The sequence below is a fragment of the Esox lucius genome, chromosome 23 (assembly GCF_011004845.1).
Source record: "Esox lucius isolate fEsoLuc1 chromosome 23, fEsoLuc1.pri, whole genome shotgun sequence".
In the NCBI taxonomy this organism is placed as follows: domain Eukaryota; kingdom Metazoa; phylum Chordata; class Actinopteri; order Esociformes; family Esocidae; genus Esox; species Esox lucius.
The window spans coordinates 24,846,906-24,861,184 of NC_047591.1; the positions used below are offsets into that span (position 1 = coordinate 24,846,906).

General features: G+C 41.3%; 1 protein-coding gene across 3 annotated transcripts in view; it reads right to left on the bottom strand.

Moving 5' to 3' along the window:
- The window catches only part of cntfr (ciliary neurotrophic factor receptor), a 214,643-nt gene that overhangs the window by 99,234 nt on the left and 101,130 nt on the right, over positions 1 to 14,279 (bottom strand). The window contains exon 2 of one of the 3 annotated variants that reach the window (XM_034290113.1): positions 728 to 771. The exons of the other annotated variants lie outside the window; for them this stretch is intronic. The gene's annotated coding sequence lies outside the window, so the exon portion shown is untranslated. The remainder of the gene's footprint in view (positions 1 to 727; positions 772 to 14,279) is intronic. 3 annotated transcript variants of the gene reach the window in all.

The window sequence follows — 14,279 nt, forward strand, 5'->3', positions numbered from 1 at the left end:
GGGGAATATAGATCTTTACTGAATATAGGGGAATAGAGATCTTTACTGAATATAGGGGAATAGAGATCTTTACTGAATATAGGGGAACAGAGATCTTTACTGAATATAGGGGAATAGAGATCTTTACTGAATACAGGGGAACAGAGATCTCTAACAACCTTTGTTATTACATTTTACTGTAGTTATGGTCATCGACATTGTTGTGTGTCTGAAATGAGGAGTACTTTCTAAAATACATGACTCTTTGTTAAATCTATTCAAGAAATGTACTATAAAAAATTTACTTATAGAATATAATTGTTCTCAACAATTGTTTTCTGTGTGAACATGACATCTGTAAAATTGAAATTCCATCAACAATTCTTTGTTGTGAGAAATCACTTTTGATGAGTGAAGAATTTTTATGAATATTGTAGAAATGCTTTATATGAAAATAAAAAACTTTAGCTTGACTGCCTAGAATGTATGAGTACATTAATGCTGGTGTTATAGATCAGAGGGGCAAACTGCACAGTTAATTACCATAGAGTGCGTAGCTGTATGTGCTTCATGATTGGGAAAATTGATTTGAATGCATTTCATTCTTGAATTGATGATTAATGTGAATGTTACAGACTAGTATGTTGATTGCGTTATCGACCAGTTTGCCCCAGTTCATTGGGACGTGGATGAGGACTGTTAAAAACAACGAGTTATGATATGATCAACTACACAGTTTGATACGTACAATTTACCCTGAGAATTCAACCCTGCAGGGATCCTCATGCAACACTGTGAGAAGAAAGAAAATGGAAGAAGAAGGCAGAAGATGAAGAAGGAAATGGGAAAGGTACTGGACAGGCTTTACATTGTTTGGCCTTTGGTCACACTCTGAGAACATCTATAATGATGATGTCATGACTGTTTTTGTATGTATTAACACGTAATAACATGCATGTCATTTTCCTAAATATTACATTTTACATAGCATGAAATGATTGCCACAGAGATATGCTGTTAATATATTTCATTAAACATTACACATGCAAAGTGATGGCCACTTTCCTGGACACTTCAGGTTGCTTTAGTCATGCAGTGTTTAAGTCAGAATATCAAACACAAGCATGACAGACAGCAGAATAAATCCATGCAGAAACACAGAGAATACATTGAAGTAGAATAGACACATGTAGAATGTTTCATTGTGAATAAATACATATAAAATAAATACTACACGCAGAATATACACATGCATAATAAATACATACAAAAAGCAGTTACAACAAACACATGTGAAATATATAAATGCAGAATAAACACATGTAAAACAAACAAAAAAAACTGCTGGGATCTTTTGCACTAGATAAAACTTTCCCTCAAAAGGTCAGTGAAAAGCAGAAACAACGGCCAATTTAGACAGACCAAGTGTGCTGGCCTATTAAGTCAGACCTAGTGTGCTGGCCCATTAAGTCAGACCTTGTGTGCTGGCCCATTAAGACAGATCTAGTGTGCTGGCCCATTAAGACAGATCTAGTGTGCTGGCCCATTAAGACAGATCTAGTGTGCTGGCCCATTAAGTCAGATCTAGTGTGCTGGCCCATTAAGTCAGACCTTGTGTGCTGGCCCATTAAGACAGACCTTGTGTGCTGGCCCATTAAGACAGACCTTGTGTGCTGGCCCATTAAGCCAGACCCAGTGTGCTGGCCCATTAAGCCAGACCCAGTGTGCTGGCCCATTAAGACAGACCCAGTGTGCTGGCCCATTAAGACAGACCCAGTGTGCTGGCCCATTAAGACAGACCCAGTGTGCTGGCCCATTAAGACAGATCTAGTGTGCTGGCCCATTAAGACAGATCTAGTGTGCTGGCCCATTAAGTCAGACCTTGTGTGCTGGCCCATTAAGACAGACCTAGTGAGCTGGCCCATTCAGACAGACCCAATGTGCTGGCCATTTAAATCTGAACCATATTTTGGCCAGAGGAGAGATCATTGAAGAATTTCTACCTGAATTTCTTACACGTTTCACATCGCAGATCAGGAACAGTGGCCGAACAACGCCTCACCCAGCCCCACCCTACCCCGCCCACACTACCCTGCCTCACCCTGCCTCACCCTGTCCCGCCCCACACTACCACACAGCACCTAGCCCTACCCTGTCCCACCCCACCCTACCCCGCACCACCTTACCACACACCACCCAGCCCCACCTTACCACGCCCCACCTTACCACATACCACCCATCCTGTCCAGGCCCACCATATTCCCATCCTGACACATTATTCCCATCCTGCCTCGATATTCCCATTCTGACACCATATTCCCATCCTGCCTCAATATTCTCATCCTGACACCATATTATCATCCTGCCTCAATATTATCACCCTGCCTCGATATTCCCATCCTGTCTCGATATTCCCATTCTGACTACCATCTAGCCTATATTCCCAAACATTGGAAAGAAGGATATTATGACTCTGGTTCCCATTAAGCTTAAGAAGTGGGAAGAACAAAAACCAGGACACGTCGTGATGTTTTCCATTTCTGTCTGGATGTACTCTTGGAACGCTCTACATCGCAGTATGTCCAAGTGAAATGGCTAAAGGCCTGTCAGCTCCCGACTACAGATCTGAATAGGCGCATATCTTGAAAACCGCAGGAGGGATTTGTTCATTTCATTGTCATGCTTGTTTAATTATTTAAGAGTGGAACATGAATTGTATTATTCAGGTCACAAGTGTTTCCTGAAAATGAAGGGTTAATTGGCCCCTTCGCCACTCAGTCAGACACCTGTCAGCAACAATGGAGGGCCCTTTAAGCAAATTAGCAGGGATGAGGGGCAGGCTTTTAGATTCACAAAGTGACATATCGTACCAGAGGGAAGCCTAATACTGTGACACACATCGTTCCAGAGGGAAGCCTAATACTGTGACACACATCATACCAGAGGGAAGCCTAATACTGTGACACACACTGTGTTAAAGGTAATCCAGTGACAGTTCTAATCCAGTTCAGAGTTCTACCATGAAATGAGATTCTGGTTCTGAAGTGTCATGACATTATGATTGAACACGTTTAGCTGAAATGCAGAACCACTGCAGTGTGATAATACTTCTACCTACACAACATGTGCTTGACAATCCACAACACAAGTCATGGCAAATGTTCTAATCTGTTTGTCAGATCCTTAAAAACACGCTTCCCTTAAATCTGAAATATAAATGCTGCCAAAGAAATAAGTAGCTTAAATGGATAATAAGATGTGGGTTTAAGATCAAGTGTATTTGCTGTGCTGCAGCACAGTGCGATGAGCCTGTTAAATGTACTGTGATTTACTGAGCTGAGTTTATTAAAGCCTTACTGTGAGACAGGACTGTTGCAGATTAAAGAGTTCCTCTCATCTGCAAACCTCTTCAGCAATAAGTCATTCATTCTGTTCCCTCCTTCTCGCCCATCACCTCCTTCAAGGACTCTGACTCTGCCTCGGTCTGTCTGCCTGCCTGCCTGCCTGTTTCTGTCAGTCTGTCTGTCTGTCTGTCTGCCTCTTTCTGTCTGTCAGTCTGTCTTTCTGTCTTGTTCTTACTTTTCCTCTTTTTGTCTGTCAGCCTTTCTTTCATCTTTCCATCCGTCTCAGCTGCAGGGAACCCAAGAGTAAGTATATCCACTTCCTCCTTTCAGAAAATGATCTTTAATTGGCTTATATGGGCCTTTGTGGGCTCTTCAAGGAACAATATGTTCATTGAACATGTTACAACTGAAAGAGGTGATTTCTTAACTCATTCTACCTGCAACTTATCTTCACTTTAGTTCTCCTGTTCCATATCACTCTCTTCCTTGTGTTATCCTTTTCCATATTACTCTCTTCCTTGTGTTATCCTTTTCAATATCACTCTCTTCCTTGTGTTCTCCTGTTCCATATCACTCTCTTCCTTGTGTTATCCTTTCAATATCACTCCTCCTCCTGTTCTGCTTTCTATTTCACTCTCTTCTCTATATAACATCATGTTCTGCTTTCTATTTCACCCTCTCCTCTCTCTCCTGTTCTCCTTATATCATTTCTACCTCTCTCTCTTCTCTGGCTTTCATCCTCCTCGCTAGGCTGTCCCAAAAGAGAGATTCTGCAGATGATCTTGAATACAGGACACTCATGCATCGACCTTTCATTAAGGTCACCAGCCCTCTCCCCACACCCAAGACATGTCTTCACCCCCCGTTCATTAAGGTCACTAGCCCTCTCCCAACACCCAAGGAATGTCTTCACCCCCAGTTCATTAAGGTCACCCACCCTCTCCCAACACCCAAGGCCTGTCTTCACCCCCCGTTCATTAAGGTCACTAGCCCTCTCCCAACACCCAAGACATGTCTTCACCCCCAGTTCATTAAGGTCACCCACCCTCTCCCAACACCCAAGACATGTCTTCACCCCCAGTTCATTAAGGTCACCCACCCTCTCCCAACACCCAAGACATGTCTTCACCCCCAGTTCATTAAGGTCACTAGCCCTCTCCCAACACCCAAGACATGTCTTCACCCCCAGTTCATTAAGGTCACCCACCCTCTCCCAACACCCAAGACATGTCTTCACCCCCAGTTCATTAAGGTCACTAGCCCTCTCCCAACACCCAAGACATGTCTTCACCCCCAGTTCATTAAGGTCACTAGCCCTCTCCCAACACCCAAGGCCTGTCTTCACCCCCAGTTCTAATGCACACTAACTAAAATTGAGGCTGCCAATCAACGAGCAATGAAGAACCACCACTCATAATGATGATATCAGGACATACAAGAAAATGTATTGATTTAATTTAGACTCAGTGACAGGTTAGGCTCATTTAAACCTTAATGAGAGGAGTTAGGCTCTTTTACACCTCAGTAGGAGGGAATAGGCTAATTTACACCTCAGTAAGTGGGGTTGGGCTAATTTACAACCCAGTAAGTGGGGTTGGGCTAATTTACACCTCATTGGGAGAGGTAAGACTAATGTGCACATCAGTGTGAGAGGTAAGGCTCATTTAAAGATCAAAGGGAGGGGTTAGGCTCATTTACCTTAGTGGGAGTGGTTAGTCCAAAGGGGATAGTCTAGAGGGGATAGTCCAGAGGGACCGTTTTCTGAAGGGTTATTTGAAGGCTAGAGGCTCCAAGGGGAAGCAGTACACCAAATGGAAGAGGTAATGTTATAGCAACAGGTTTCTGATTATGTGGGCATATAAATTCTGTTGTATCTGTATTTTCTTCCCTAAGGGTTGTGGTCAAAATAAGGGCACTAAATAGGGTGCTATTTTGGATACTGCCCGTGGGAAGTAGAGAGGTTTTGGGGTATTGAAGGGTCAGGGGTAGGAGATGAGGACAGCTGTAAATCCAGACTAGATCAGGAACAGCTGGCCATCCCTATTGGAATTCATAGAACAAAACGGCACAACAGTAGCTGCTTTCAGTCAAACAACTGTAGATGAGGAAACTGATAAGATGTTCAACACAATAGCTGCACAGTAACACGCTATAAAACAGAGGGGATGTAAAGTAACATACTATACAACAGAGGGGATATAAAGTAACACACTATACAACAGAGGGGATGTAAAGTAACATGCTATACAACAAAGGGGATGTAAAGTAACACGCTATACAACAAAGGGGATGTAAAGTAACACGCTATACAACAGAGGGGATGTAAAGTAACACACTATACAACAGAGGGGATGTAAAGTAACATGCTATACAACAAAGGGGATGTAAAGTAACACGCTATACAACAAAGGGGATGTAAAGTAACACGCTATACAACCGAGGGGATGTAAAGTAACACGCTATACAACAGAGGGGATGTAAAGTAACACGCTATACAACAGAGGGGATGTAAAGTAACACGCTATACAACAGAGGGGATGTAAAGTAACACACTATACAAAAAAAAGGATGTAAAGTAACACACTATACAAAAAAGATGATGTAAATTAACATGCTATACAACAAAAGGGATGTAAAGTAACACGCTATACAACAGAGGGGATGTAAAGTAACACGCTATACAACAGTGGGGATGAAAAGTAACACGCTGTACAACAGAGGCAATGTAAAGTAACACGCTGTACAACAGAAGCAATGTAAAGTAACATGCTATACAACAGAGGCAATGTAAAGTAACACGCTGTACAACAGAGGCAATGTAAAGTAACACACTGTACAACAGAGGCAATGTAAAGTAACATGCTATACAACAGAGGCAATGTAAAGTAACACGCTGTACAACAGAGGCAATGTAAAGTAACACGCTGTACAACAGAGGCAATGTAAAGTAACACGCTGTACAACAGAGGCAATGTAAAGTAACATGCTATACAACAGAGGCAATGTAAAGTAACACGCTGTACAACAGAGGCAATGTAAAGTAACACGCTGTACAACAGAGGCAATGTAAAGTAACACGCTGTACAACAGAGGCAATGTAAAGTAACACGCTGTACAACAGAGGCAATGTAAAGTAACACGCTGTACAACAGTGAGGATGTCATTCTGAACAATAAAATTATTGTGACGTGGCACACGCAGTAAGAATTAAGAAATATATAAAGCAAAAATATAGCAAACAAAAATAAAAATATACATAATGTAAACTAACAGCAATTTAAAGAGTGTGGAATGGGTAATATGAACAATATGGGTAGGAGTATTGACTAGTATAAATATAATACAAGTGCAATATGCCTAAGAATGGTACATAAAAATATTCTAAAGTACACTGAATTTAATGTACATAGGTGCACACTAGGGTTGCACGATATTGGAAATAACCGACATTGTGATTTTGTTTTTCTGTGATATATATTGCATATGAAAAAGTACAGGATGTATTTAGAAAGAGCTTTGGCTATCAACCTGACAGTCTGCATCCTTCATTCTTCCCCAGCCCCATCCTCTACAATTAAAATGTATGAAACTTATGAAAATTGTTATATTTCAGAACAGGTTGCTAGGTAATAATATGTAACAATAATAGTATAGCAATAGCAACAGTAGTAAAATAGAATGCGCAATTGGCCATAACTGATGCAAGATGCAGTCTGTGGCCAAAGCATGTTCTTTGCACTCGTCATACGAAGATTTGTTGTGCCGCCTTAAATTATTAAACAAACTGGTCGTGTTGCCTTGTGTTGTGGAAACAATTGCAAGGCACTCTCGACAAAGTAACTGTTTTTGGTCAACATCATCCTGTCTGTAGCCAAAATATTTCCATATAATTGATGATGCATTTCTTTTTGCAACCAAATTCTCAATTTCTGTTTTTTTGGCCTGTTCCTCGCTCATCATTTCGTCACACGAAAGCAGAGCCTGCACACCAACTAAGTGCAGCAACGAACTCTGTGTTTAAAATAATAATAAAAATAAACTGGGTATCCAATAACACATAAATCTGAGTAAATTACCTTATATCAGACAGATATATTGTAGACATATGACCTTACTAAATCGCACGTTCTGCGATGTGACTATTGCAGATTCGTACATCGCAATGTTGATGCTGAAGTGATATATCGTGCAGCCCTAGTGCACACCATTTAAGGTGAGACGTTTAAACAGAAGGTGCTTAGCAGGTGCAGTGATCTTAGAGCAGCTGTGAGAGTACACAGAGATGATGACCAGTTGGAGAGTCTTTAGCGATTTGTTATAGTCACTGGCAACAGAGAAATAAAAAGAATGACAACCAAAGGAAAAGTTTACTTCAGGAATGACCAGTGTACCAGACAGCAGCCTTATATTGGATAGGCAGATGTTACAGAGCAACATTTTCCTAAATGGAATCTGTTGATCAGCTGATCCCAGTGAGTATGGCTTTGCGGGTCTTGCCAGTTTACAGGACCATAAAGATAGAGATCTGAGTTTTGGAGGGAGCACTGGGGACAAGGTGACTGGAGTTGTGGTTAAGTCCAAATCTAATTTACTGAGATTAATATTACTGGCAAGCGTGGAAGTTATGTTGATAACTTGTAGGATTGTTCGTTTTACAGGAGTACATTTTCCAGCATGGGTAAAATATGTTTTGACACAAGAAACCAATTCTTGATTTGAAGCGGCTGATGTGGGTAAAGAGAGTGAAAGGTCTATCCAATAGAAGTAATGTTCAAAGCAGGATAGGCATTCATGAGAACCAATCAGAGTTGCAGGTTTCTATTGATCAGGGTGATGTTACTGACAGAGTCAAGGGTTTTGGACAAAAAACCCTTGTTTATAACAGACATGATGTGATTTAGGACCTTCAGTGCTGCAGAGGTACACCAATGGGCTGCTCTGAGCATCTTTAAAATATTTAACCTGGTAATCCTCATTACAGAGAATGATGCTGATTCTATGCCAGCATACAGAAGCCATGTCGAGTAGAAAAACCAGGTCAATAGAAGGTTTTGACAAAAAGCTGACTATATTGACAGAAGTGTGATCAACAGAATGACTGTTATTCACACAGGCAATGATATTATTGTTAGTGTTATTAGTAGTAGTTTTAGTTGTTGTATTTGAATTAGGATTATTGGCAGTAGCAGAAGTAGTGGCAGTATTAATAGTAACAGTGGTGGTGGTAGTAGTAGTAGTAGTAGTATTTTAATTAGGAATATTGGTGGTAGTAGTAGTAGTAGTAGTATTCGTCCAGGATGAGTATCACACTCTTGAGATCACAACCCTGTGGTGTTAGACATATACTTCATGCTCTCTCTTGTACTGCTGCCAACTAGATCATCCATGAGGATCTAGCTACACTATGGAACAAAGGAACACAGGAAGTAAGAACTGAGTCTAAGGCCATGGAATTAATTTCTCTTCCTTCCATGTTTGGGAATGAAGTATTTTCTCTAGGCTCAGATTAAAGATACAGTATAGCAGATAAGATAGATATGGTGAGGAGTGGAGGGAAATGGGAGAAGAGGGGAGGAGACAACGGAGAATGATGTGTCAGGGGAGGTCTGGGGAGGGATGAGGAGAGATAGGGTGTTCTGGAGAGGTCTATGGAGAGGTCTACGGAGAGGTCTATGGAGAGGTCTATGGAGAGGTCTAGAGCGGGATGCGGAGAGATAGGGAGGAACTGTGGCTGCAGAGTTAGTGGTCTCTATCCCAATCCACCGAGAAAATAAACCAAGCTGCCAAACCCACATTCCCAGGAAAGAGCATGTAAGCCATGAGAGCCCGAGAACTGGGATGAGCCCCTTAGATCCTGGGAGCCAGACACATACACACACACACACACACACACACGGTAGTGTAAGCTGAAGTGAGACTGTGCGATCGTTGGTGTTTCAGTGGGAGTCTCCTCTGGTAATCCTCTGACCTTTATGGAATACAGAGCCCTGTAGCGTGACTCTGTCCAATCCCTCATGTAACAACCAATCAAAAATTGCTCATGTACCAACCAATCCAATTCCTTATGTACCAACCAATCCAATTCCTTATGTACCAACCAATCCAATTCTTCATGTACCAACCAATCCAATTCCTCATGTACCAACCAATCCAATTCCTCATGTACCAACCAATCCAATTCCTCATGTACCAACCAATCCAATTCCTCATGTACCAACCAATCCAATTCCTCATGTACCAACCAATCCAATTCCTCATGTACCAACCAATCCAATTCCTCATGTAACAATCAATCCAATTCCTCATGTACCAACCAATCCAATTCCTCATGTAACAAACAATCCAATTCCTCATGTAACAACCAATCCAATTCCTCATGTAACAACCAATCCAATTCCTCATGTAACAACCAATCCAATTCCTCATGAAACAACCAATCCAATTTCTCATGTAACAACCAATCCAATTCCTCATGTAACAACTAATCAAATCCCTCTGTTACAATCAATTCAATCCCTTGTGTATCAACCAATCCAATCCTTCAGTAACACCCAATCTATCAAAGCCCAAATTTTAAGAACCAAACCAATCCCTCTGTAATAACCTCTGCAAGAACCAATCCAAACTGGGGTGGAAAAAACCTTAGTGGTTTGAATTTGGGCCTGAAACCAATAGGTTGATTGTTCATATCCTTGAGCCAATAAGGATGAACAATCTTTAGATGTGCCTTTTAGCAGAGATCTTCATGCTAATGGCTTCTATAAATTGTCCTGAGGGTCTACTAAATGACTGAAATATAAATGTAATAACCAATCCAATCTCTAATGTAAGAGACAATCCAATCCACCTCTAACAACCAATCCAATACTTGATATTACAACCAATCTAATTCCTCCTTAACTACACGATCAGAAAGGTTCAAATATTACAGTTCCGCTCATGTCAGACAGATAGACAGACCCAGGAAAGCTGTGCGCAGAATTGACAACAGTTGCTTTTGTTTTCACAGAGCTCTTGGAACACAGGACACTCCTCTAGTCAGCCTGTATATAGCTGTCTGCTGTAAGGGATTTATTCACAGAGAACATCTCAGCTCAGATTCCTCCCAGCTGCTGTGAGGTCCACAGTGTGTTAGAGCAGAGCAGGAAAATAAAAATAAAAGGAGAGAGAGACCTGGCCAACAAACTAGCACCATCAGTTTCAAAACACATTAAAACATAAAGCATGAAAGTCTGACAGTCTAAAATCAATTTTAACACTGAGAAAGGAAAGAGGTTCATTGGAGAGGAGTTGTGCAACTATGGGTCAAAATATTCACAGCTCTTCATTTAAAGATGCAGTCCGCGATTTTTGGCCACTGATTGAGAAAAAGTGGCGCTGACAAGCCCAAAGGTCCCTAAAAACTGCGTACTGAGTCATGCATCTGCCAAACCTCACGCTTTCAAACTTGGAATTTCTATGATAGTGATTCTGCTAATAGATTATAAAAATATAAACAAACATACATGGCTATAGTACGGTCAGGTCTATCTCCATGGCTACAGTATGGTCAGGTCTATCCCCATGACTGGAGTACAGCCAGGTCTGTCTCCTTGGCTATAGTACGGTCAGGTCTATCTTCATGACTGGAGTGCGGTCAGGTCTATCTTCATGACTGGAGTGCGGTCAGGTCTAACTTCATGACTGGAGTGCGGTCAGGTCTAACTTCATGACTGGAGTGCGGTCAGGTCTAACTTCATGACTGGAGTGCGGTCAGGTCTATCTTCATGACTGGAGTGCGGTCAGGTCTAACTTCATGACTGGAGTGTGGTCAGGTCTAACTTCATGACTGGAGTGCGGTCAGGTCTAACTTCATGACTGGAGTGCGGTCAGGTCTAACTTCATGACTGGAGTGCGGTCAGGTCTAACTTCATGACTGGAGTGCGGTCAGGTCTAACTTCATGACTGGTTGCGGTCAGGTCTAACTTCATGACTGGTTGCGGTCAGGTCTATCTCCATGGCTACAGTAATCTAGCACTCTATAGGCAGAAGAATGCCTGTCTTCATGTGTACCCCTACTTCCCAGACCCAGTCTTTACTCCAGATGAGGCGTGCAGACTGAACAGCAAACATACCTTTATGTCATTACTAAGTACTCCCATAGTTCAGGAAGAACACTGAGGCCTACGCCTCAACCCAGCCACCTGGGGCACACAGCTATGTACTGGAGTGGAGCGCGCACGCACACACACACACACACACATACAGTATACATATACAGTACACACACATACGCACACATTCCAGAAGGGTCAGCGCTCACAACAACATTCATTCGTTTCAGTTGTTTTGACATCTTCTCAACGTACCAACAAAGTCTGTCTCGTTTGTCTCCATTTGGAGTCTTCTGTTATTATTTCCCTCCGATCCCAACATTCTGAGAGCCGCTTAACTGAAGCATGGCTCAGAGAAGAGAGCTTGTCAGGCGACTGGAATGGAATCTGATGTCTCGACTCGTTGATGCAGAAGGATTCCAGCTGCATGCAGCTGCATTCCAAATGTACAGATAATTAGAATTTTGAGTCCCAAATGGAACCTCGTTGGCAGTGTACTAGTTTTTGTACTAGTGTACTAGTTTTTGCCCAGCTATCAAGAAGATGGTAAAAAAAAGGCCACGGTGCTAAAAATGCTCAGACAATTTTTTGAGGTATGTATCAGAGACTTCTAAGGCAGTCAGTTGTGTTTCACAGGGGAAGTGCGGGAGTGTTTTTTGTATGTCACTGTGTATTGAAGGGGTGAGCGAGATCTGAAAATTGTAGTCAAGTATTGTATCATTAATACTGTTTGCGCTACAGGTCAATTTGTGTGCAGTCATCTTTGATAGAGCCATTGGATGTTTTAGAGCCAATGTTCCTTGGAGCAGATATATAGATACATGCAGGTTACAAGGAGTTAACATTTTTCCTCTTTTTAAAAGACTACAACTCTGCCAAGACTGCGCATCCTGCTTCCTGCCCAGTTCCCTCCACCTCCCCTTGGTGGTTTTCTAAACATCATCCCGGTAGACTGGATAAGTACTTCGAGCTAGCTAGCTAACTACATTTATATTGCACAACACAAAGGCTTGTTATCATGATGGATTTTATTTTTAAGTGATCTTACATGGTGAAATTAAACAATTCATGTTTGAACCAAACCGTTCTACAGACAATATCCTGGTTAATATTCAATTACAGATTGATGAATCACACAAGAATCACTAATAATATTTGGAATTATCGTATTCCCATATTGCCATTTTGTTAGGCCGGCATTATCTATGGTCACTATTCTTCTGGTATTTTAACAACAGACCAATACAAAAGTCGTTGATTCTACAGCAAAATTCTAATTCACTAGTTTTGCAAATGGCAATTCTGATTTACACCTCCAACTTGCTCGACAGCATAGTCAGAATTGCATTTGCACTTGCATTTGCCTCATCGCACAACTATTAATTTCCCACTTGTACAAACACTTAATAGTTTCTGCCCTCCCCTATTTGCCTTCATTGCCATTTAGAATTGCCATTTGCACTGTATTTGCCTTTATTGCACATCTATACATTCCAGTGTAACATACAACTATCACTTGTACATTTCCTGTCCTCTTCTATTTGCACTTCTGGTTAGATGCTAACTGCATTTCGTTGTGCTGTACTCGTTCTATTCAATGAAAATAAAGCTGAATCTAATCTAATCTATTTTAGATTGTATTGAGGAGATCTTGTTTTTATGATAGAAATGTATCGTTGTTAACATTAGTAATTAGTAAACTAAGTAGTTGTGCTATGGTGAAATTACATTTAAAAATTCTAATAATTTCTATTATCAATATTAAAGCAATAAAAGTCAACATTGTGGTTATGTCTGAAGATCCTTGGTTGATCTCAAAGTTCTATGCCAGCAACAAAAGCACAGATAACCTTCAGAGAAACCTCGGTCGGTTGATCTGATACGTTATTCTGGCTGGTTCAGGCATGTGTCTGTCTTGTGTGTTTACTTTGTCATTTTCTAGTGTTGCAGGCCATAAACACAAACACACAGCAAAAGAGAGAGAGTACGCTGGCAGATGAACAACCACTCTATTCTAGAGGTCCGCTTTGTATTCTGGTGGAAATATTCCAGGTGGAACCCTTCCATGACTTCTGTTCAAATGTTCTGCTCTCTCAGGTGGTTTCACACAAAGACCTCCTTCTGTATCCGTAGACATTTATTTCTGTCCTTCTAATTAGTGTAAATGATAGTTGGCGTGACAAGCCAGTTAGTATCATAACACTAGCACTATAACATCAGTTACCATCGTAACACTAGCACTATAACATCAGTTACAATCGTAACACTAGCACTATAGCATCAGTTACAATCGTAACACTAGCACTATAGCATTAGTTACCATCGTAACACTAGCACTATAGCATCAGTTACCATCGTAACACTAGCACTATAACATCAGTTACCATCGTAACACTAACACTATAGCATCAGTTACCATCGTAACGTTAGCACTATAACATCAATTACCATAGTAACGCTAGCACTATAACACCAGTAACCATCCTAACACTAGCACTACAATATCAGTACCGTCCTAACACTAGCACTGTAATATCAGTACCATCATAACACTAGCACTATAACATCAGTGCCATCGTAACACTAGCAATATAACATCAGTTACCATCGTAACACTAGCACTATAACATCAGTTACCATCGTAACACTAGCACTACAACATCAGGGGATTTCCCTTGTTATTGCCACTTTCTGCTCCCTTTACATGGGGTGCCAGACAAACAGAAAGACACACAGCTTCACTTTGTGTTCCAAATGGCACTCTACTCCCAATTTACCTTTTGGCGCTATTCAGAAGGGCACTATAAAGTAAACATTATGATTTGGGCCTCTGTTGCATGAGAGACTATGGGAGCATGAGAGG